This window comes from Elaeis guineensis, chromosome 1, assembly GCF_000442705.2.
Source record: "Elaeis guineensis isolate ETL-2024a chromosome 1, EG11, whole genome shotgun sequence".
In the NCBI taxonomy this organism is placed as follows: Eukaryota; Viridiplantae; Streptophyta; class Magnoliopsida; order Arecales; family Arecaceae; genus Elaeis; species Elaeis guineensis.
This window is the reverse complement of record NC_025993.2, coordinates 90,458,486-90,485,770: the sequence shown is the minus strand read 5'-3', so window position 1 is coordinate 90,485,770 and position 27,285 is coordinate 90,458,486.

Here is a 27,285-nt window from a genome sequence, read left to right as displayed (position 1 = left end):
CCTTCTTAAGTACTTAAGGATGTTCTTCACAGCAATCTAATATTCTTCATCTGGATTCGACTGATATCTACTTATGGCACTCATAGTAAAGACTATATCAAGTCGAGTATATAGCATGGCATATATGAGGCTCCCTATTGTCGAAGCATAAGAGATCTTGCTCATGCATTGGATCTTCTTAAATATATCAGGGCTCATCTTTTTGGAGAGATAAATCCCAAAACTAAGGGACAAAAGTCTCCTTTTAAAATTTTTCATGCTAAATCTCTTCAACACCTCCTCTATGTATATTTTCTATGAAAGATTTAGTATCCTTTTAGATTTATCCCTATAAATCTTTATTCCAAGAATGTATGATGCTTCTCCTAGATCTTTTAAGGAGAATTTTTTTGACAACCATACTCTAATCGAGGTTAGCATGGGAATGTCATTCTCAATCAAAAAGATATCATCCACATACAATATGAAGAATATGACAGCACTCCGACTGACCTTTTTGTACACACATGACTCTTTTTCATTTTTGATGAAATCAAACGATTTGATTACATCATTAAAGTGAGTGTTTCAACTATGAGATGCTTGCTTAAGTTCATATATGGATCTTTGCAGCTTGCAGATTTTGTGATCACTATCACTGGAGGTGCAACCCATAGACTACTCTATATAGATATCTTTCTCAAGATATCTATTTAGAAAGATAGTTTTCACATCTATCTATTAGATTTTATAATTGTAATATATTGCAAAGCAGTATCCAGATGGATTTCAGCATGGCTACGGGCGAAAAAATTTTCTGATAGTCAATGCCTTCATATTAATTATAATCTTTCGCTACCAACCTTGTCTTATAGGTCTCTACTTTACCATCCGAACTTTTTTTTTCTTATAGATATATTTACATCCTATAGGTACTATACCTTCTGCTAGATCTACTAAGGTTCAGATCTGGTTGGAATGTATGGAGTCAATTTCTGACTTCATTGCTTTCTTTCATTTCTTAGAATCAATATCTAACATCGTCTCATTATAGATTTTGGGATCATCTTTATGGTCTCTATCTCCTATTAGGAATACTTCCTCAACATTCACTATAAGTATACATAAGTACCTTTTAGGAAGATGAGAGATCCTACTAGATCGACATGGAGGAGGTGCCAAATCTACTAGTTCACTATAAATGGGTTCAGGCTCTAGGACTTGTTGCTCTTCAGAGATTCTCTATTTGAGCTCAAATTTTTTTTCACTACCTCCATTTTGGATAAATTATTTTTTTCTAAAAAGATAGCATGATGGCTCACAATCACATTATGATCCTTTGAAAGATAAAAATAGTATTGAATGGATTCCTTAGGATATCCTATAAAATGAGTCCTAATTGATCTAGCCTCTAACTTATCCGCCTACTGTCACTTGACATGGACCGGACATCATCAAATCTTGAGGTAACAAAGACTCGATTTCTTACCATACCACATCCCACATGGTGTGGTAAGAATGGATTTAGAGAAAACCTTATTTAAAAGATAAATTACAGAAAGTAACGTATATCTCAAAAAAAATAATGAAAGATCTGTAAAGCTTATCATGGATCAGACCATATTCAATGGGATCATATTTCTCCTCTTGGATACCTCATTGAGCTGAGATATTCCAGAAAGTATGTACTGTAAAACTATGCCATTATCCTTGAGATAGCTTCAAAATTTCTCACTAAAGTATTCACCTCCTCGATCTGATTGAAAAACTTTAATAAATTTTTCTATTTGCTTCTCCACTTCATATCTAAACTCTTTAAACTTTTCAAAAGCTTCAGATTTGTGTTGCATCAAGTACATATATTCATACCTTGAATAGTCACCAGTAAAGATTATGAAATAAAGATAACCACCTCTAGTCTACACATCAAATAGGTCACACACATCAGTATGTACCAAAGCTAATATCTCAGTAGTCTTTTCCTTATATCCCACAAAGGGCAGCATGGCCATCTTTTCTTAAAGACAAGACTCACAAACTGGATATAACTTGAAAGTCAATGGTCCGAGAAGACTATCTTTCTCCAATTTATTAATTCTATCCTCTCCTATATGGCCTAACCTAAGATGCTATAGATATCTTTGATTTAACCTATCTCTTGATCTCTTAGGCCCTCCGACGTTCACTATTTGCTCATTAATGTTCACACATGCATCAACATATAAATGATGGAGACCGTCAATCATAAAGGCATGTGCAATAATTTTATTTTTAAAATAAATTGAGCACTAGTTCTTATTGAAATTAAATATGTAATCGTCCTATACTAACACAAACATAAAAATCAAATTTCTGCTAGCTACAAGTATATAAAACAGTCTCTCAGTTCTGAACTATATCCTGACGGTAGTCATAGAGGACAGATGCCTACGACCGCAGCAGCAATTCTTGTCACATTGTCGATTCGAAGAGTGACTTCACCTTCCCTCAGCCCTCTACTTTCTTTTAGATCTTGCATTGACGTGTACAAATGTGCACTAGAACCAAAAACTAAAATCCAATTGGAAGAAAAGAAAATCATAAGATTAGTTTCTATAATGAGCAAATCAGACATATCTTGAAAAGTGTGTCCTTCTTCTTGTTCTTCAGGCTCGCCAGGTATAAAGCTTATTCTACAACAAGAACAGAATCTTTTAAACTTTTTAAGGTCCCTTCAACTATCACCAACATATTAAGTAATTCAGACAAGGTGCTATCAATCTTATTCACATGGTAGTTTATAATAAACTATCAATATGAATTAGAAAGAGATTGTAAGATCAGGTCTACTTGCAACTCCTTGTCTATGGTCATTTCAAGCTTTTGAAGCTCCTCGATATTTTTGATCATTGTCAAACAATGATTGTGGACCGACTGTCCATCATGCATCTTCACTTTGAAGAGTCTTCTAGAGATCTCAAAGTGAGTTGTGCGACTCTGCTCATTATACAACTCTTACAGATGAGTTAGCATGTTCTTGGTAGTCTTCATATCTTCATGCTGATGCTGAAGTTCGTTAGATATGGACACTAAGATGTAGCATCTAGTCCGATTATCAACCTTCATCTACCTTTCAAGTGCAGCTCCTTGATTAGGGGATGGACGAGTCGAAAAAATAGAAATTTTTTTATTGAGAACATTGGTTAACTTCTCAGAACTGAGAACTATTCTAAAATTTCTGAGCCAATCTTTATAGTTGATTTCGGTCAACTTGTTGGTCTCTAAGATATGAGCTAGTGGATTGGAAGATGACATCATTAATTGTAGAAAGTAAAGTATTCTAATTAGATGTTTGTATTTATTTTTAATTTATTTTAAGAATTTTAAAAACAAGCATGACTTTCACTATTTTTTCGATTCTCTCACACTCTTTGGATAGAAAAAAAAAATCCTTACACGATAGATGTTTCAAGTGGATACTGTGGTCCCACTGATCTATGTACAACTCATCTAACAGTTATTAATGATGTGTAAACCAATAAGCGGATAATACTTTGTCCATTGCTTCACTAAGCAAGTTGCAGTGATATTAATCTCTAAGTCCTATAGCCTTATCTAATAGTTATTGACCATATTTTTTAGTTAAGTTAGACCCACCGTTCACCAACGGATGCAAAGACATCATTGGATCCCTCACCTAACAGTTATTGAGCCCAACTTCATCTTCACCTGGAAGCATCGAATGCTAGTAGAGTGGTTGCACCTTCCTGATGTAACTGAGCCACTATGATGAGCTGAAAACAATCAATATCAGAAAGATGCTCGCATCTTTATAACGATGAAAAATCGCTAGACTGAATATATGTGAGGAGATTTATTTAGATTTCTTTTCACCATTTATATCTCATGTAAATCTTTAATTGATTAGGATAAGAGTTCAGCTCAAATCACCAGGCACTTAAGTTTAAAACTAATCACAATTGGTCAGATAAGTAAAAGATTGATGGGAGGCTCCCCGCTACCACAGGCAACGGTCCTAATTAAATAACCACTACTCAATTACTTGCCTTCGATACTAATTGATCCTGACCAATTTCAAATTGAGTTAACCTAAGTGATCGAGGCTCGAGCTATTAAGCCAAGATAATATTATGGGTCAAAACTTTTAATACATACAAGTTAATCGATTTGATCCTATAACTATTGATTCGATCTTGAGTAGACTCAATCTAACTGCCATCAACTCCTTGATTCGATCAGATCAATTGTCCATCTCGATTAAGCCCAACATGTGCCAATCAAGAACCCTAGGACTCTAATCAAATTAGAGATCCAAATTGGTTAATTCATGTCCTAAATCATAGAAATTTTAGATCTTAACATAAAATTTCAGATCTGAATTCAGATCTGAAATGGATTTCAGATCTGAATGAAACAACACAAAACACCTTCAGATTTGAATCTAATTTCAGATATGAAAGAAAATAAATTTATTTCAGATCTGAAATAAATTTCAGATCTACATCATATGTAGTGCAGCAATCTTAGATCTAACAGGTTTTAATATTTTACATCGTTCTAGAACAACCTTTCAGCATACCTGAACTATATCAGGACAACCTTATATCAGAACGATGTCTAATTAATTAATTAAATTTAGATATGATTTTTACAAATTAAATTTTAGATCAATATGATTTCATATTCATTTCAAAACTTGGCTCTGATACTACTATTAGATTAGGTGGTTTCATGCATGTAGTTGTAAAATCTTTATCATATGCAGTGAAAATAAATATAGATTAAAATATTTTTAATCTAAGCATGCATTAGATCTGATCTACAAACCATCTAAAATTGATCTACGATATCAATATGATCATGCATCTAAAATCTGATTCTGAAACATAATCAAGAGAAGATTTGATCTCCATATCTTTGTGCGGATCGATCTATACTGCAATTGATAATTGTGAATGTTTAGATTTATTGAGCTGTACAAGCGTCCGACCTCTATAGATATCCATACGAAGCCTTAATCTTCTTCGTATCTCTCAAATCCTCTGAGATATGAAGAAGAATAGGAAGAAGAAGAAGATCTAGAAACTCTTTTCTCTCCCTTATTCTTCCTAAAGCCCAACACCCAAGAGGAGGAACACACCAAGAGGAACCTCATGCCAAGAGAAAAACTCACGCCACACTCTTCTGATTTTTACCATAAAAATCAGATCACAACCACACACACGCCCCTTCAATTCTCTCCTTATATTGGGTGTCCAATATGGTGATAAGGTCAAACCTTATCAAAAAGGAATTTGAATTCAAATGGGACTTATCCCATCCAATCCATTTAAGGCATGGAGAAAAGAAGGGGCATGCAGAGGCCTAGGCATGAGCTTTCTTCATGCAAAAATAAAAATCATGAGAAATGTTGTGTGGGTTATGGGGCACGTGCAAGGGAGAGTTTCAGTCCAATGAGACTCTCAAGGTGCTTTAATAAATCTTTAACTAAATAAGAATTAGTTGCACCCAAGAAAAGATCAAATCCTAGTCCAACTAGAAATCCAATCCTTCTTAATTAGATCCTAATCCAATTAGAAAATTAGTAACATCCAAATCATAATCAAATCAAGAATTGAATTTTTTTACAATAAGATTATCTCATAATCCAATCAAACTTAATCTAATCAAATCCAAATCAAGTCAAAATGAATCTAATTAAATTAGACTTGATCTTAACCCCATTACTTAATTAGATTGAGTCAAATAGTAATCCAATTGCTAATTAATCCTCCTATAACTCACTAACTCTTAATGAATTACTTTATTACAATTTGTGTATTAGATTAACCATCAATCATATTGATAATTAAATCTAATTATGATTTATAATCGCTAATCAACCATTTGATCAGTCAAGAACTTCTATTGTGTGTGATCCCATAGATTATATTCTGTCTGGTAGTGAGATATACCATAATTCCTAACACATTATCATTGAAACTTCTTTTAATGGATTGGAACGATTCTAACTCTGCCTATCAAGGGTCATCGATCATCAAGATGATGCTCAATGAGTCTTACAATCCATCAGTGACATCTATCAGTATGTAGTGAAATCCAGCAGAATAAAAGTATGGAACCTCTAGGTGCAGTTACTATATGATTCAGTCCTTCTATCATGAGTTCCGACTAGATGGAGGTTATAAAAAATTTATCAAATCTCAACCTCAGTCATATGCAAGATTGGCTCGATTCGAGTTCATTTATGAAATCCCGTAAAAAAAATTTTCAGTATTCACACTTGCTTCAGCCAAAGACTTTCTGAACTGCCTTACAAATTACATAAAACTTCTCTTTTTCTACTAAGATCGATAGATTTTATCTAAATACATCCTACTCTTAACAGTAAATCTAAACCTACTGTAGCCAACATACACTGCAATGACCAAAAATGGCTAGGAGATCAAGTTTATATGTAGTCAAATTATAGTAGCCTCATTGCGAATAATTGAGACACCACAGATCAAAGGACCACTCATACTACTTCTGCATCGAGCAATCACTGACGAGTGAGTAGATATCTAAGTAATTTCTTGTGTTGGTCACGCTCAGCATAGGTTGTTCTCTAACAATCATCTACACTCTTGTCTAGTATCTTCACACTGAAGATTCGAGACTCATCTGTCCGAAAGAGAAGCAATCCATACACTGATCTTACTAGATCGATCACCATCCTCTACGACGATCCCTCGATTGGGAGCCTTTAGGAATTAACCATCGATAATATATGTTCCAAATTCTTAACACTTTGAGAATATATATTATCATCCATTAATCTCTTGGATGAATCATGGATATATAAAATATAATTGGAATAAAAACTATCCATTTTATTAGTTAATAAAATTTATAAGTATAAATTTATACATTGGAATTACATATGCGTCAGTCAATAATTGATTTTTAGGGTACACATCTAACATTTTGCCACTTCAGCTTATACCTCTAAAGGTAGGATTATGGTCGAATCCTATTTAGCCTAATAAGAGTTATATGGTTTCTATTTGCCTTTATTTTCTCTCCTTTTCACACGATGCTTACTGACAACCTTCAGCTAAGTTGTTGAGATATAGGGCCTAATTTACTAAATGATCATTATTGCCCTTTTATTGAAGTATCACTTCCACGTTCAGTAACTTACTTATACTTGTCATGCTCCTGATCTGAAATCGTGAGGCTAGGGGTCATGGCAACCGCCACAAACTCATAGAGAACTCTCTCCACAAGTATGCAACGTATTCTAAATAGGATGTCAATGCATTATAGTGAAATTAAGTTCAAAATTTAACTAACTAAAATTAATTTTAATCTCTCATAAAATTTTTATGATATTTGAAGGGTCTTACATCAATTAAACCTCAAATAACAATCTTATAAAATATAATAATAAATTTATATCTAAACTCGATTGATACTATCAATTTTTATCTCTAAACTTATTTCCAAAGCAGTACTTATGTTTGTAGTTAAAATTTTGAATTTGAAAATAAAGGAGAGGTAATGATCTCGATAGTTTAGTAAGTAATGAATATTTTAACTAAATATTTTAGATACTATCATAATATATAATATTTAAAAATAAATATTATAGATAAATATAAGAACATATTTCATGCTAATTAATATAAATCAAATCTTTTTAATTATTCATATACATACATAATTATAAATTTAATTTAAAATATATTATATATAACTCAATAGTTTTTGACTATGACCACACTTATATCCTATGACGGGGCTAGAGTATAATAATAATTAGAGTGCCAATGCATAATCTCCATTGATAGAATTCACTGAATACAAATATACAATCTTCATTGATAAAATTTAGTATTGATACCAATGTACAATCCCATTGGCAGGATCCATTGAATATCAATATATAACCCCTATTAAAAAATCCATAAAATATCTGCATAACCTCCATTGGCAGGGTCTATTAAACATAGTTAGGCTGATAGCTCAAATCCAAAGTATACAAAAAATATTTTGTAAGATAATATACACGTCACAATTTCGATCAATAATAAAATAATGAATCATAGTTTTCCAAAAATAATCTCAAATCATTCTCCATTCAAATATAATTTCAAAAACTACACATAAAATAAAGACTAATTATTTATTTTTAAAATAAATTATGAAATATCTTAAAAAGATGATTCATTAGTTATCTTATATGTAATTCAAATAACTTTAGAAGTTTTATTTTACATATTCAAATAATCAAATCATATTACAAAATCTGCTACTGGATATCTTCTTGTCAAGATGATCACATCCCTTAAAGTCAAGTTCAATAATAAGGAATGGTATGAATAACTATAGAAAGATAAGCTTGATGGATAGTCACATTCAATAGTCTGGATCGGTCTAATTATCATAACTTGATCAATCAAGATTAGATTAAGAGATAGATGGTTCAACACAGATCAAGGATGATCAAATAAGTAGTATCTGATAAGAATCAAAGTGGAGGTCAATATATAATTTGACGATCAGGGATCAACTCGATTAAGTAACTTTATCTAATCAAAGACAACTAAGATTCAAAAACTCAATAGAGATCAACAAAGACTGGATCATGCAATGCTATCAGACTGGTTCAAAATTTATCTACCAAATCAACTAAGATTCAAAGCGATAGAGCTAAGGACTCTTCATTGGATTCATAAATCACATAGAGAGAGAATATTAAAAGAGAAAGAAATTAACAAGATGGAACATAAATGATTAGATAATATTGTTTGACATTCCAATCGATCCAATCAAGATGATTTGATCAAACCATGATTAAATTAATGTACAAATGATTCAATAAAAATTATAGATAATTAAATCTATAATGATATTTGGATCTAACCAAGATAGATGCTGAAGTGTTGTTTGATGATCGTGGATCAGGATTCTTCACTAAGTTTGATCAAAATCATCAAAAGAAAATCCTTCATCAGACTAATCTTAGAGAGAGAAATAATTTTAGAGAAAGAAAATATTATAGAGAAAGAGAAAATAAGGAGAAACGATTCTAAGGAGAGAAAGAGAGAGAAGAGAACTCTCTCTTCTTCCCTTCTTTTTTTTCTTTTTTCTTTTCTTCTTTTTTCTTTCTTCTTTTTCTTTTTCATTTTTTTCTTTCTCTCTTTTTCTTAGGTAGCATTGTCTACCATCCTGATTGGCCCAATCAAGATGATTTAATCAAATCATGATTAAACTAGGATACAAATGGTTCAATAAAAATCATGGATGATCAAATCTAGAATGGTATTTAGGTCTGATCAAGATGGATACCAACTGTTAGAAAATGTATCCTAAAGTCAATTATCTATCTGTAGATGATTGCACTCTTTGTAATTTATATATAAATTATTAATGAATAAAAGTTAATTTGGCAAGTTCATCATAAAAGTGCATCTTTCTTTAAACTCGTGTTATGATGAAGTCTTTAAAACTATAATATAATCGATAAAGAAGAATTTATCGAATAGTTCTTCACTTGTTTGCGATCAAATGATACATTATTAACAAGGACAATAACGTTTATCGAGTATAAATCATTGTATGCTATATGGGTTGGTTATCTTCTTAACCAAAGAGTATGAAGATATTGATATGGCATACAGATAAAATATAGAAGTACATCATCATCGAATAGCGACTCACCTGTGAAATGCTCTACTGTCAAGAGCAGCTCACGAAGGATATAAGTATAAGTGTCTATCCGATTTGAGATCACCACAGTGATCTGCAAGCAATTCACTATACTTTGATGTTGGACTATCTATATTTCTAATACAGTGACGGAAGACTACTGGATACAGTCAAGTACTTGTGAAGTTAGTGTGTAAGTCAAGATGGGATTGATTCTTCCAGATTATAAGAGTTAATGCATTACTGTATCTCAATCTAGTAAAATCTTGGTCAGGATAATCTATGTGATCTATCATAAGATTTAAAAAAGATTGAAATATAATATATACAGATGACTAATCCAAGATGGATAGTTTAATCTTAGGTCATCCCAAGCATTAGGGTCAAAGGGATGAATTATGCGGTAATCATATACCGAAGTTTTTGAATATTGCTTTATAAATATTCGACCTATCTGAATATCAGGTATCATTACTAGATGGCCACTTCGATTAGTATTGAAAAAATTTTTATACTACCGGCTTAGTATTCGAACCTATAGAGTCACGCACAAAGTCAAGTAACATAGGAAAGAATTAACCTAATATTTATATGTTCAATTTAGAAATATGAGACTTGATTGAACATAAAAATTTACTTAATTGATAATTAAGTTATGGGTCATACGATATTAAACACTGACTATATTTAGTTAGTACTGCACATGAGATGCAGGTTTGATTTTGAGAATGAATTTGATCGAATCTATAATCCCAAAAAATATGAGAGATTGATTTTAAGTTTTAATTATTTTAGGTCAGATCTAATTTAATTAGACTTAATTTTATTAAGACTAAATTAGATTAATTATCCAAGTTAGATTTGAACCTAAATTCTAATTAGATTAGGATTAACAGTCTTTTCAAATTTGGTTCAAATTAGATTTGAATTAGATTCGAATTGTATCCAGATCTGAACCAATTTGAATTTGGTGCACTTAGTCATGATTCCTTGGTATTCTCTCCCCTATTTGATCGATCAAGATGGAGGAGGGGTCCCCTTGGGCGTGCGGCATAGGAATAGAGGTGCAAGTTAGTGTCTCTCCTATTTTTTTTAGAAATCCTCATGGTTTAGGGAGTTTGGATTTGATTCAAACTTGGACAGTCCTATTCCTAACCCATAAAGATATTTAATTTGATCTAGGATCTCATATCTATTTGAGATGCAGAAAGAGAGCAAGCAATCAAACAATCAATCAAGGAGTCTCCTTCGCTTGGGTGTCCCCTCTTCCTTGAGCATGTTCTCCCCTTGGGCATCCCATCTCTTTGGCGTGGTGGCATGTGGAGTTCTCCAAGGCATTGAGATCATATCTCAAAGTTCTCTCATCCTTCTCTGCTAAAGAAGATTTTCATCCATCTCTCCTACGTTACTTAATGTGTGAGTGAAGTAAAGAATCTAAACATCCAGACTCATGAAGCAACGATCTTCAGGAATCAATTAACCTCAATCATCTTTTCACTACACATCAAGGTAACTTTCATAAAAGTTATAAAAATTTTAAATTATAATTTATTCTTCCTTCCTGGCATCTGATCTGATCGAATAAAAAATTATCCTTTAACTAGTATCAGAGCTAGGTTCCATGTCATGATTATGTAATTGATTTTTTGATTTTTTCTAATTTTTTTATCTAGTTTTGAACTAGAAATTTTGATAAGATCAAAGCTTATTCGATTTGATATTCTCTATATTTTTTTTGATCTAGTTTTGATCAGATTATCAGATCCAAATCAGCCTCTAAAAAATAATCTGTTAAAAATCTATTTTTGATAGATTTTTAAATCTTCTAAATTATTAGATCCTTAAAATAATATAGTTATGAAGATAATTAGTTCATAGTCTCTCATTAAGGTACATAATAATGGATCTAGTATTCTAAATAAGCATTGGAGGTGCCACACGCCTGATGTTTATTAGGTATTAAAATTATCATTTATCATATGATGACCTCGCTATGTCTTTCAGATCAATGGTCAGGTTGGCTGAGCCACATTCGAACCTAGACATTTGTTTGTTAGATACACTCGGTATGATCATATTAATGGTTGGATCTAATCAAGATTTTCAGTGGAGGCACCACACGTCTGCTAAAGAAAAATCTGAGGTAAAACATATTATTAAAAATTATTTACAGAAATAATTGGTTAAGAACCTATCCATAGATACACAGGAGTTGGTCGAGCCACACTCGGTCCCATGTGCAGTTTATATGGATTCTAGTACTTGCTAAGGGATTAATGTAATTCCTTGAATTGGAGGTAGAGGCTACCACTTCGTATTAAATAATGAGAGAATCTTTAAAATAAAATTCAAATCTTTAAGATTAAATAATTCATATACTAATGAGGTCTTTTTTTTCTTTCAGTAATGACTAACACTTTATCGCTCCACTCACGATTGGACAGTGATAAGCTCACCAGACCTAATTTTGATAGTTGATATCGAAAGCTCAAGATTATCTTGGAGCATGAGAGGATCTTGTATGTACTTACAGATCCGACATCTGAGGAGCTCGCCCCAAGCACTCGTGGTGTGGTCAGAGACACTTATCAGAAGTGGCTCAATGATCGAGTCACCGTACGTTACATTATGAGGGTGGCTATAAACGATGAGTTTAGTCACAAATTTGAGGATGCTCAGGTGGAAAAGATCCTTCAAATATTAAATGAATCCTTTAGCAGTCCATATGATGTTGAGAGGCACAAACATCTTGTGCTGTCTTCAATGCCCGGATGAGGAAGGGAGCATCGGTCATTGATTATGTACTGTATATGATCATGCAGATCGAGCATTTAAGCAAACTCATACTTTTCTTGCATAAGCAGTGAGAAAAAGATGCGATCCTGAATTCTTTGCCTAGTCCTACCTATCCTTTTTTAATCATTATAGAATGACTAAGCCTATAGTAAACTACTGTGGTTTGCTAAGATTACTGCAGACCTTTGAGAAGGATAACCAACTTCAAAAAGAATCAGTGAATATGGTGGGTGGTTCCTCTTCTGGGCGTTATCCCTTTAAGAAAGGAAAGAAGAAGAATAAGAAGGAGGTGCAGCATGCTGGAGCTCCAAAGCTCAATCAGAGCAAGAAGTCAAAAGTTGACAAGCATCAGACAGAGTGCTTCTTTCGTAAGAAGCTGGATCACTGAAAGAAAAATTATCCTCAGTATCTAGTCTCTCTTGATCTCAATAGGCCAAGCAAGAAAAATAAGCAATCGATTATTGGACAAAGTACGTATATAGTAACTCCTTATAATTTCTCTACGTATGATACTACTATCTGAAAAATAGATATCGAAAGTCCAGTTAACATTTGTAATTTGTTGCAAAGACTTCAAGTCAGTAGCAAATTCAAAGATGGTGAATGGTTCCTAAACGTTAGAGATGAAAGTTTTATTTCAGTTCTAGCTCTAGGAACTATTCAGCTTATTTTTGAGTCTAGGATTATCATGTTAGATGATTGTTATTATTGTCCTTCCTTTTTGATGAATGTTATCTTTATAAGCCTTTTGGCCAAAGTTGGTTTCAACTTTTTAATAAAGGATGGTTTTGTGATATCATTCTGAATGATACTACAATTTTACGTGGATAATTAAAACATGGCATATACCTTCTATTACAGTGTATTAATGTAATGTATACATCTAAAAAACATCTTAAAGTAGATAATGTTAGCGATGCTTATCTTTAGTATTATTAGCTAGGTCATGTGAATAAGAACAAGATGGATATGTTAACTAAAGAAAAAATTCATGAAATTGATGATTATGAATCGTTACCAACCTGTGAATCCTATCTTCTTAATAAGATAACAAAGTTATTTTTTTAAAATAAAGGTGAGCGAGTTGCTAACGATCTAAATCTAATACATAATGATGTATGTGGACCTATGAGCGCAAGTGCCAAAGATGGATTCAACTACTTCATTACTTTCACTGACGATCTATCGAGGTATGAATACATCTACTTTGTGAAACATAAGTTTGAATCTTTTGAAATATTCAAATGGTTCTGTAGTAAAGTAGAAAAAAAACTAAAAAGAGTATTAAAACTCTTCGATCAAATCGAGAAGGAGAATATCTTATCAGTGAATTTCTGATATAACTAGAGGAGAATGAGATTCTCTCTCAATAGACTCTTTTGGATATACCACAACATAATGGGATGTCAGAAAAAAAAATTAAATACTGTTAGATATGGTTCGATCCATGATGGACTTTGCAACTCTGTCAATTTTCTTCTGGGGGTATGCTTTAGAAACTGCTTGCTATATACTGAATAAAGCTTCAAGCAAGTTTGTCAATAAAAATCCATATAAGATATGGACAGGACATAAGCCGGTACTCATACATCTTAGGATTTGGGGATGTCTGGCTTATGTCAAACATTTAAAGACAGATAAGCTTGGATCCAGGTCCTATAAGTACTTATTTGTAAGGTACCCAAAGAAAATAATAGGATACTATTTCTATCTCATTGAAGAACAAAAGATATTTATCAGCAATAGGACAATCTTTTTGAAAAAAAAATTTTTAGAGAAGGAACTAATGCCATTAAGATCCAACTTGATGAAGTTCGTGAGGTAGAAAATCGGACATCTTTGAGTAGAAATACAAAATTAGATTTGATTGGAGAATCAAACCTAGAGCTTGTTATAAAGATACCATTGAGGAGATCCGATAGAGTACCGCATCAATCGGACAGATACTATAATTTTTTCATCCAGAATGATAATCCTATCGAACTAGATGAGAACAATGAGGATTCGATCACCTATATAGATGCTATATAGAGGTCTGACTCTGAGAAATGGCTAAATACCATTAAATCAAAAATAAAATCCATGAAGATCAATGGTGTGTGGACGCTTGTTGATCTATCCAAAGGGATTAAATCCATAGGGTGCAAATAGATCTTCAAGAGGAAAAGAGAAGCGAACGAAAAGGTAGAGACTTATAAAATTTGTCTAGTTATCAAAAGATATCTTTCACATTATGGTATTGACTATGATGAGACATTCTCTCTTATGGTAATGCTTAAGTTCATTCAGACTATGCTTGTTATAGCGGCACATTTAGATTATGAGATCTAACAAATGGATGTCAAAATTATTTTTCTTAATGGTGAGTTGGAAGAAGAGATGTATATAATACAACCTGAAGGATTCACATCCACACATGAATTTAAAGTGTGCAAGCTAAACAGGTCCATTTATGGATTGAAGCAAGCTTCTCGAAGTTGGAACATGCATTTTGATAAGATGATTAAAATGTATGACTTGTTAAGAACGGAGAGGAGCCCTGTATCTATAAATGGGCTAATGATTTTGTAGTCATTTTTTTTAAATTATATGTAGACAATATACTCTTAATAGAAAATGACATCTATGCTTTATAAAGTATAAAGCTCTAACTATCATCACAGTTCTCTATGAAAGTTTTAGAAGAAATATCCTACATCTTAGAGATGAAGATCTATAGAGATAGATCTAAAGATTTCTTGGATTGTCCCAATGTACATACATTGATTCCATGCTAAAACGATTCAACATAAAAAATTTCAAGAAGGACTATCTACTGATAGGCTAAGAAATTACTCTCTTTAAAAGAGATTGTTTGACAACTCCTCAAGAGAAAGAGTATATGAGTAAAATCCCATATGCCTCGATAGTGAGATCTATCATATACGCTAATTCGGATGAAAATCATTGAAAAGTTGTAAAGATAATCTTTAAGTATTTAAGAAATACTAAAGATCAATGGTTATTCTATGGAGATTCTGACTTTAAGCTTATGGGATATACTGATTTTAATTTTTAATCAGATCATGATAATAGCAAAAGTGTATCTGACTATACTTTTATTTTATATGATGGAGCGATCTACTGGAAGAGTTTCAAGTAGTATACAGTAGCTGATTCAGTATACGAAGCAAAATACATTGCGGCATCCGATGCTACAAAAAAAGTTGTTTGATTGAGGAAGTTTATCTATGAACTTGGAGTGATTCCTTCAGTTGAAGGATCAGTTCTACTATATTGTGATAGCACTAATACCATCACTCAAGTCAAGAAACTTGAGTTCCATCAGAGAACCAAATATATTTTGCGTTGCTATCACCTTGTCCGTGAGATCGTTAAGCGAGGTGATGTCAAGCTACTAAAGATTGATAGAAAAAAAATATGGCCAACTCCTTCATAAAAGCTCTCAAGATAAAAGAGTTTGATGACCACAAATGAAAGATAGGTATTAGATATGGTCCTGATTGGTTTTAGTCCAAGTGGAGTTATTAGAAAATGTGTCATAAAGTCAATTGTCTATCTATAGATGATTGTGCTCTTTATAATTTATATATGAATTATTAATAAATAAAAATTATTTTAGTATGTTCATCATAAAAGTATGTCTTTTATTAAACTTTTGTATTATGATGAAATTTTAGAACTATAATATAATTGATAAAGGAGGATTTATCGAATATTTATTAAACTTATCCACAACCAAATGATACGTTATTAATAAAGATAATAATATTTATCGAGTATAGATCATTGTGTGCTATATGAATTGGTTGTCCTCTTAATCACGGAGTGTGGAGATACTGATATGGCATACAGGTGAGATGTAGGAGTACATCATCAAACAATGACTCACTTGCGAAGCACTCTGCTGTCAAGAGCAGCTTGCGAAGAATATGGATATAAGTATCCCTCTGATCTGAGATCACCATGGTGACTTACAAGCAACTCACTATACTTTAGTGTCGGACTAACTATATTTCTAATACAGTGATGAAAGACTACTAGATACAGTCAAATACTTGTGAAGTCGGTGTGTGAGTTAAGATGGGATTGAGCCTTCCGGATTACTAGAGTTAATGCATCACTATTCTCAATCTAGTAAAATCTTGGTCATGGTAATCCATGTGATCTGTTACAAAATTTGAAAAAGATTGAAATATAATGTGGATGACTAATTCAAAATTGATAATTTAACCCTAGATTATCTTGAGCATTAAAATCAAAGAGATGAATTATGCAGTAACCATATGTCGAGGTTCGTAAATGTTGCTTTACAAATATTTGATTTATCCGAATGTCAGATATTATTGCTAGATGATCACTTCGATTGGTATTGGAAGAGATTCCTATACTATCGGCTTAGTGTTCGAACCTATAGAATGACGCACAAAGTCAAACAACGTAGAAAAAAATTAACCTAATATTTATGTGTTCAATTTAAAAGTATGAGACTTGATTGAACATAAAGATTTACTTAATTGAGAATTAAGTTATCAATCATATGGATTTAAACACTGACTATATCCAACTAGCACTGCATATGAAGTGCATGTTTGATTCCAGAATGAATTTGATCGAATCTATGATCCAAGAAATATAAGAGATTGATTTCAAGTTCTAATTATTTTAAATCAGATTCAATTTAATTGAACTTGATTTTGTTAAGACTAAATTAGATTAATTATCTAAGTTATACTTGAACCTAAATCCTAATTAGATTAGGATTAACAGTCTTTTCGAATTTAATTCGAATCATATTCGAATTAGATTTGAATTGAATCCAGATCTGAATCAAATTAGATTTGATGTACTTAACAATAATTTCTTGATATTCTCTCTCCTATTTGGCTGATTAAGATGGAGGAGAGGTCCACTTGGGCATGTGGCATAGGGAGAGAGGCACAAGTTGGTGCCTCTCCTACTTTCTTTAAGAATCCTCATGGTTTAAGAAGTTTGGATTTGATTTAAACTTGAAAAGTCTTATTCCTAACCCATAAAGATATTTGATTGGATCTAGGACCTCATATCTATTTAAGGAGGGGTGTGGAGAAGGAAGAGAGCAAGCAATCAAACAATCAATCAAGGAGTCTTCTTCCTTTGGGCGTCCCCTCTTACTTGGGCGTGTGCTCCCCTTAGGCATCCCATCTCTTTGGTGTGGTGGCATGTGGAGTTCTACAAGGCATCAAGATCAAATCTCAAAACTCTCTCTTTTTTTCCTTCTGAAGAAGAGCTTCATCCCTTTCTCCTACATTGCTTGACGTGCGAGCGAAGTAGACGATCTGGACATCTGAATCTCACCAAGCAACGATCTTCAGGAATCAATTAACCTTGATCATCTTTTCACTGTGCATCGAGGTAACTTTCATAAGAGTTATAAAAATCTTAAATTATAATTTGTTCTTCCTTCCTGGCATCCGATCTGATTGGACAAAAAAATATCCTTCACTAATGTATTGTCCAGTGACAATAGATTAGGATCTTTCACTAAGCTCAATCAAAATCATCAAAAAAAAGTTCCTCACTAGACTAATCTTAGAGAGAGAAAGTAGAGAGAGAAATAATTTTAAGGAGAGAAAGAGAGAAGAAAGAGGAGAGAGAAGAGAACTCTCTCTTCTTCCCTTCTTTTTTTTTCTTTTTTCTTTTCTTCTCTTTTCTTTTCTTATTTTTCTTGTTCTTTTTTTTTTCTTTCTCTTCTTCTTCCTTCGTTAGGTGAAATAGAGGATTTTTCTTCTTCTTCCTTCTCAAAAGAAGATAAAGATAGGTTGTGGCTGATGGCAAGAAGCCGACAATCAGCAGTCAGAAATAGAGGACTGACGATATGTGCCGACAGTGAGGATGGTCGGAAAAAGGAGGAACATAACTAAAAATTAGATCTTAAAATAGGAGAGTATTTTACCAAATGAAATCCGATGATCTCGCATTCATATCACAGTTGACGGTGGCTATATGGGGTAAAGACGGGAGAAGAGACAGTGCTGGTGAGGTGGGAGGTGATGGTACCTCATCCCTTACAATGTTTGATAGCAATTCTAATGAATATAGTGAGCTTAATAGATGGATCTCTAAAGAAAATTAGGAAGAAAGAGAGGCAAAGATGAGGCTCGAATGATTGACTTCAAAAGAGAGGTGAAGCCCTCTAAATAATCACAAAAGGAGTGATAAAGACTGGAATTTGACTCCTAAATGGATTTGAAGTCCTCATCAAAGGACGAAAGAAAGACTCATTTGGGAGTCTGTTCATGGTCAGCATTCCCTAGGACGTGCAGAGTATGCGTTGGCTTTAAGAATATTCTTTTTTATTTTTAGCCTTATCTTAAGATTTATATGACTAGGTTGGGGTAGCATATTCTCCCTCCGTAAAAAAATTTTGCCCTCAAAATTTTTCTCATCCATGCTTTCAAAAGTTGGAAATTCAGAATTTTAATTTTATCATAGAATTTTTTGATATTTTATTTCTCAATATAATTTCATCATTAAATCATATCATAAGAGAAAGGTCATCACCACAAGGGTTGATCTGAATCAAAACCATTATCTCTAGTAATCAAAATCAATATCTTATAATACCAAATAAGAATATTTAATTTTTAATCAAAAATATTAAATACTCATAATTTAATCGATTTATCACAAGATCATAAACAAACTCTAGTATACTCTCGAAAGATAAACATTCGAATATAAGATTGATATACAATCTTACATTCTTTTTAACAAACATAGAAGCATAAGCTTCAATTCTAGAAGAAAAAATAAAATCCACCTATATATATTTCAACTCCAAGATCAAAAATCGATGATCTACTAACCCAAGACTTGAAATGCTAGAAAATTTTAGCATAATAGATGGGGGATTTACAAGTGAAAATCACATAACGACATCCAAAATCAAAGCATTATCCTTCCCATTGTTAATGAAATTCTCTAGAAGGAAAAATCAATATAGATCTTCTAGTACAAACTTTCTAATTCAAGAGTTAATATTTTTGACCAGTATAAAATAATCTAGACTACCATAGTTCCACTACACACTCTGATTTAACCCATCAATATTCTATAGCTTCACTAAATAACTTTCAATCAAATTACTACTTTGTATTAAAAAGTTTCAAAATTTAACTTTCAAATAGGTCATAAGAAATTTTTAAGTCTCATCCCCAGTATGCATGGAGCACACGTTAGATGTATACCCTAGAAGCCAAGTTGGCCAACACATATAACCATTCTAGTGGCATAATTTTGTAATTGAATAAAATAAATTAGATTAATTTTCATTCATATTAAGTCATGTGTCCACGAATCATCTAAGAAATTAATAGGATGATGACATATATTCTCAAAAGTTAAAAATTTGAGATATGTGTCATTAGTAATTAATTTCTAATGCTTCCAATTGATGGATCATTATGAGGACAGTGATTGATTCGATTAGATTAGTACACAAATCATTTTTCTCTGGATAGATGTCTCAAGTCTACAATGTGGGGATACTGGAATGAAAGTACAGATGATTATTAGAGAATAATGGTACCGAACATGACCAACACGAATAGTCACATGGATGTCTATCTACTCTCAGTGACATACTCGATGTTGCAGTGCTATGAGTAGTCTTCCGACCTATGATGCCTTAACTACTCACAGTGGGATTGCTGTAGTTTGACTACACATAAATATGATCTCTAGCCATATAGGTCATTGTAGTAGATGTTGGCTACAGTAGGTTTATTGTAGGAATAGGGTGCACCCTAGATGTGATCTATTGATCTTGATAGTTAAGGAGTAGTCCTATATTATTCATGATACAAAGTTTAGAAGACCATGGCTATGGCAAAGTGAATGATGAAAAAGAGTTTTCATAAGGTTTCACTTATGAACTCGAGTGGATTGAATATTACATATGACAAGCGATAAAGTTAGACGAGTTATCTATGACCTCCATTTTATTAGGACTCACGATAGGAGAATTGAATCATATGGTAACTGCACCTAGAGATTCAATATTTTGTTCTACTGGATTGCCACCACATACTGCTAAGTGTCACTGATGGATTGTGAGACTCGTCGAGCATCATCTTGATGATCGATAATATTTGATGGGCAAAGTTGAAATCGCTCCAACCCATCAAAAAGAGTTTTGATGATATTGTGATAGAGGTCACAGTATATCTCACTATCTGACAGAATAAAACCTATGGAGTCACATACAAAAGAAGTCTTTATCCAATCAGATGGTTGATTAGTGATTATGAATTAATTGCTATTGGATCTAATCATCAATATAATTGATAATTAATCCAATGTAAATATTGCAATAAAATAATTTTTTAAGAGTTAGTAAGTTGTAGAAAGATTAATTAGTACTTGAATTGCTAATTGGCTCAATTTTATTGAGCATTGAAGCTAGAAGCAAGTCTAGTTGAATTGGATTCAATTAGGACTGATTTTGGTTCGATTTGATCAAACCCAAATTGGGTTATGAGATAACATAATTAAAAGGGAGATTAATTTGTAATAGGATTGCAATTTACTCAATTTGATTAACACTACAACAAAACAGGTTATTAGCGATGAAAAAAATTCATCGCTAATAACCTATTTTCGTCGCTAATGGTTATTAACGATGAAATTTTCGTCGCTAATAGTTAGTCGCAAATAATCACGTCGTTGATAATATTTTACAATAAAAAAAATTTCATCGCAAATAATGAATATTACCGACAAAAATTTTTCATCGTTAAAAAAATTAGTTTTTTTGAAAACTATTTACGATGAAAAATTTTAATCATAAAAAAGAATATTTGCGATAAAATTTAATGTTGCTAATAAATAATAAATTAATAGCGATGAAAATAATTTCATCACTATTAATTTAATTAAAAATTTTATAAAAATTAAATTTTTAAAAATTTTTAGTGATAAAAAATTTTATTAAAATCAAATTTATAAAAATATTAGTGACGTAAATTTTTTATCACAAATGAAGTTATTAGTGATGAAAATATTTTCATCACTATTAATTTAATTATAATTTTTTATAAAAATTAAATTTAAAAAATATTAAAAATATAAAGCTTACATCATAAATATAGTAATTTTTTATGTAAATTTTTATCACTAATAAAATATCAATTATTTATGAAAAAAATAGTTTTATCACTATTAATTTAATATAAAATTTTAATATTTTTAAATTTATTAAAAATTTTATTTACGACTAACTTTTCATCACTAATATCTTTTTTGACGATCAATATTTCATCAAAAATAATTCCATCGCTAATAATTTATATATATTTTTTTAAAAAAATTATGAATATATATTTTTAATTTATATTTATATTATTTTTTATAAATTAAAAATAAAAATTAATATAAAAAATTAAAATAAATAATTAACATAATAAATTTATAAATAAATTTTATTATTTTATTATATTAAATTAAAATTATAAAAAATTTGAAATAAAAATAAAAACTATATAAAGAGGCCGTCAAGTGTCGGTATTTGCAGAAGAAGAATGAGCTGGAGAAGGAGAGTGCTCAAAAGAGCTCGGACCGGCCTGCTGCTGCCTCATCAACTGTATCATTCGCTCCATCTGCGCCATCCGCTCCATCATCTAAATTTGGAGCAGTTGATACTCATCAAAGCGTGCAGCCAACTCCTTAGCTTGATGCTCAGCCCACTGTCGATCCTCAGTTGCCTGTCTCTGCACTTCCGTCAGCCGAGCATCACAGGCAGCATGGATGTTAGCCCTAGACAAGCATGAGAATGAGGGAGCAGTGATCCCACACCCTAGACCCTTAACATAATAGGATCTCTTACCAAGCATCCGATCACAGATCTCGTCATCTGTAGGTGCGATCGAGCCCTCAGGGATAGGTTGGGATCTGATGCCTATCATACGGTTTTGAAAATTAAAATTATAGCTATTTTAATTTCATACTGAAAATCAAACTACGAATGAAAAAAATAATTGAAAAAACTTACAAAGAGCTCCTGACTCTCCATCGTCTACTCCCCTGACCGTTGCTGGTGGTTCTACTGGTAGATATCGATCATACCAGAAAGCTCGCCACTTTTAGCATCTCTTTGTAATTTGAGAATAATTAATTAAAAAAAAATTAAATAGCTAAAAAATTATATACTAATTAGAAATTACTTATCATCTACTCCATGTGACGAGCGAACGATCTCGAACTCCCATAATGTGGTACGGTCTGTCAACCCGATTCGTAGCATTCTGGACACATCTTCTCTATATAGTTAGCAGTCAAATTAGTAGGTAACAAATTGAATTTAAGAATAAATGATTCAATCATTAAACTCTAAAAAAAAAGTTTGGATATATAACCTGAAATGTCAAATCCTTATAATGCCAGCATATGATAGTCCAATCATCCATAGTGATGCTGTCATAGGGCCGCTGCCGTGCTGCCTCCACCCCATAATCCTGCATCACATGGTACCAATGCTGATGGATGTGGTGGCGATAGTCCTTGAACTACAAAGATAAATGATCATCCATGGCTCGCCGCACACGATCCTCCTCAAAATCAATAATATCAAAAACAGCCTACGAATAACAAATATTAGAAGAATATCGTGCTAATTAAATATCCACAGTAAAATTTATTTTACCTATAACTGAATGTAGAAAATCTCTCTCTGAGCTGATACAATATGACGCTAATTGAAAAGCATCACAGGGGTATAGCTGTGGCATATGATGCCCAGATCGGTCTGCCATGGCTCGCAGCATCCCCTAATGGGCCTGATGTAATCGGGTAGTGTCTCGATATAGAGATGCTGTCTCGGATGCTCGCGTCTCCAACACTCTAGAGAGAGGTTCTTTAATGGACCTCGCCCTCACCTCACTATCGGTAGAGACTGACTTGAAATAATAATAAATAATTCATTAATATGATAGCTATCCAAATAAAAAAATTAAATTTTATTATATAAAAAGTATAATAATATCACTCAGACCTGCCTCACTCGAACCCATCTCACTAAGACCTGCCAGTGTAGGATCCTCTGATGATGGAGCTGGTGCGACAGTAGAAATCGGTGAAGGCACCTCAACCTCCGAGGTAGACAGCGAATGCGAACGTCGTCGTTTGTCTCTTGGTGTCATACCCATAATTTTTGACATATAAATAAATATAACATTAAATAATAATAACAAAAACTATAAGCAGTTGAGCATGCAATAAATATAAAATAAACTATAAGCAGTTGAGCATGCAAAATAATATTAACATAAAATAATAACATGAAACCTAATCCCGAGGATTTGATAGTTTTTTTTTCTAAAATATTTTTTACCTAAAAATTATAAATAATTTTTTTATTTTTTTCTAAAATATTTTTTACCTACAAATATTTTTTTAAATAATTTTTTTCCTAAACGAGCTTCGGACTCAACCTCTCATGACTCCTACTGCCATGGTGCCGACACCATCACACACCCCGTGCCGTCTGGACTCAGCCCCCGCGACTCCCGCTCTCATGGAGCCGGCACCGACACCATCATGCATCCCACGCTGTCCGAACTCGGCCTCCCACGCCCCCACTTTCATGATGCCGGCACTGTCACACACCCTATACCGTCCGGATTAGATCCCGATCTGGATCTCAATCTGAATTAGGATCTCGATCTGGATCTCGATCTCGATCCAATTCAGATTGTGATTCAGATTTTATTTTTATTAATCAAATAATAAAATATTTAATTATATATTTTATTTTTTATTTTTTTTATTTTTTTCTTTTCTTTTTTTCTTTCTTTTCCCCCACCTTTCTTTCTCTTTCCTTCCTCCCTCCCCGCCGTCACCCACCCCTCCCCGACCGACCCCCTCCTCGTTTCGCTGCCAGCTGTCGGCCACTAGCCGCCCCCTCCCCGGCAGCATCTCCCTCGACCAACCCCCTCCCCGACCCCATGGCACCGACGGCCCACCCACGGCCCCCTCCCCACCCTTGTCTAGCCCCCGACAGCCCATGGACCCCATCCCACCCCCATTTCACCCCCGACTACTGGCCACCCCCTTCCCGACCCTGTCTCCATCCCCCAACCCCTTTCCCAGCCCCGTGGCACTGCGGCCGCCCATGGCCCCATCCCCACCCCCGTCTCGCCCCCAGCCACCCATGGACCCCATCCACCCCTGTTTCGCCCCCGGCCACCGGCCGCTCCCTCTCCGGTTGGGTCTCTGCCCCTCGACCCCCTCTCTGGCCCCGTGGCACTGTCGATTGACCCCCTCCCCTCCCTGCCCCCAACTCACCCCCGGCCGCCCCCCGACCCCATCCCGCCCCCGTTTCGGCCCCGGCCGCCCCCCGACCACCTCCTTGCCGGCCGACCCCCTCCCCGACATCATGGTGCCGCCAGCTGCCACTGCCCCTCTCCCTTCGCCCCCCGATGGTCCGATCAACCAAAAAAAGGAGTTCAAAGAACCTTACCTCCAGTGGATGGTGATGGTGACAGCGGTGCGGAGACAGACGACGGCGACGGCGAGGGTGATGGGGAGAGCACGGGGAGGGAGAGGGAGAGGGGAGAGGGAGAGAGACGAGGGAAGATGGGAGAATTCAGGGAGAGAGCATAGAGAGGGAGAGGGAAAGAAGAGAGGAGAGAGGGGAGAGGAGAGGGAGGGAAGTGGGTTTGACGTGATGGGACGTTGAGTTGATGGATACTATTAGCGATAAAAATTTTCGCCACTAATACCATTATTAGCGATGAAATTTTTTTTCGTTGCCAATAATTTCTACCAAAAAATTTTTTTCGATAAAATAATTTTCCCTCTAAAAAAATTATTTGCAACGAAAATATGATTTTCGTCGCTAATAATTTCCGTCAAAAAAACAAAATTTCTACTAAAATTTTTTTCTCTAAAAATTATTAGCGATGAAACAAAAATTTTCATCATTAATAAAATTATTAGCAACAAAAAAATTATATTCATCACCAATAATTATAATAAAAATTAAAAAAAATTATTGACGATGAAAAGTATTTTCATCGTTAATAAGTTTATTAGCAACAAAAATTTTATTTTCATCACTAATAATTCAAAAAAAAAGTTCTCCATTAAAATATTTTTTTTTCTAAAAAATTCACCAAAAAAATTATTATCGATGAAAGATTTCGTCGTTAATAATCTTATTAGTAATGTAAATTTAAATTTCATCATAAATAATTTTTGTAAAAAAATATTTTTCCACTAAAAGTACCTTCTCAGGTATATTCATGAATTCTAGCAGCTTTGGGATATGTTCATGCCAATCAAGATTTATGAAGATTATAGATCTATACAAAAGAATGAGATGAATATGAGACAACCATAATATGGATCAATTTGATTCTCTTTGATTACAAAAATAAGACAAGTTCTCTGATATTCTGCTCTTATCAAACATAATTTATAATTAAAAAAATTTAACTAATTAGATTTATTTTTTTGATGGCAACACTGCCATGAGTTGATCAAAAGGTTTGAATGGATACCCAAATTTGAACTTAATCTACAAGCAGCTAAGACCCTTGAGATCCGACGCAAAAGGAGTGTAGTAGAAAAGATAATGCCTACTCAAAAGTATGTCAATCTCAGGATAAATCTTGAACTGGATAGCAATCATAAGAGTTCAGCTAGTTAGAGAGTATCTGTGATAAACAATCATCTTATACCAAGACCATAAATGCACTCTTGAAAAATAATACTGAAGGATCAAGCAAAGGCCTCTTGCACACTTTTTGACCTATATAAATCAAAAAGAGCATTAAATAATAAAAATAAAAATGATAGAATGGTTATAATAAACCAAACAAATAATTTGTAATTTTTATATTTTTTAAATTTCATTTTTTTTTGAAGGATATATTGATACTGTAAATGAAAATCTGTAAAATATTATTCCCTCGGATTTCTATTTCACTGATCTATAGAAAGAAAGCAATAATTTCCAGCAAAACAAGAGGAAAGGGGAGAGCATTTAAACTCAAATTCAAAGACAGGGTCTAAGCCTTAAGAGTAAACTTATCTTATCATGCCATCATATGAATAATCTTTTTGTGGATCATGTTTTAATATATAAAGATCCTGTATCATCTCCTTTCTATATTCTTGGATAGATATAAAATTATTGTACTTTGTGACCTCTGGTCAGTCCATAGAACTAACAACCTATACCAAAATAAGCAATGAGACAGATTCAGAGATTGGCCAAATTTTTTTGGGATGGTTTAGAAGTAAATAATATAATTTAATCCATCGAACAGTTGATAAAGTTTTGTTCTATATATAGTTAGAAGTTGATATTTTTTCTGAATCAAATTTTTTGTATTTAATTTTTTGAAATGATTTGCTCCTGGATCATATAGACAGTTGATTTATTTATGGATGAAAAATTTTGTTGAATCATCTAATAAAATCTGGATACTGAAAGAATGATTCTTTTTCAGCGTCAGAAGTTATTTTTTTAAATTTTAAATTTTTTAATTATTAACGATGAAATTATTTCAACATAAATAATGAAGTATTTACGATGAAAATTATTTTTCATCATAAATAGTCAATTATTTATGATATTTTTATCATTTTATCAAAAATAATCTATAATTTTTATAATTTTTATATTTTTTATTTTTTCATCATATTAGTGATGAAAATATTTTTATCATAAATAATTGACTATTTATGATAAAAAATATATTTTTATCTCAAATACTAACTAATTTATGATGAAATATTTTCATCATTAATAATTTATAATTTTTATTTTTTTTA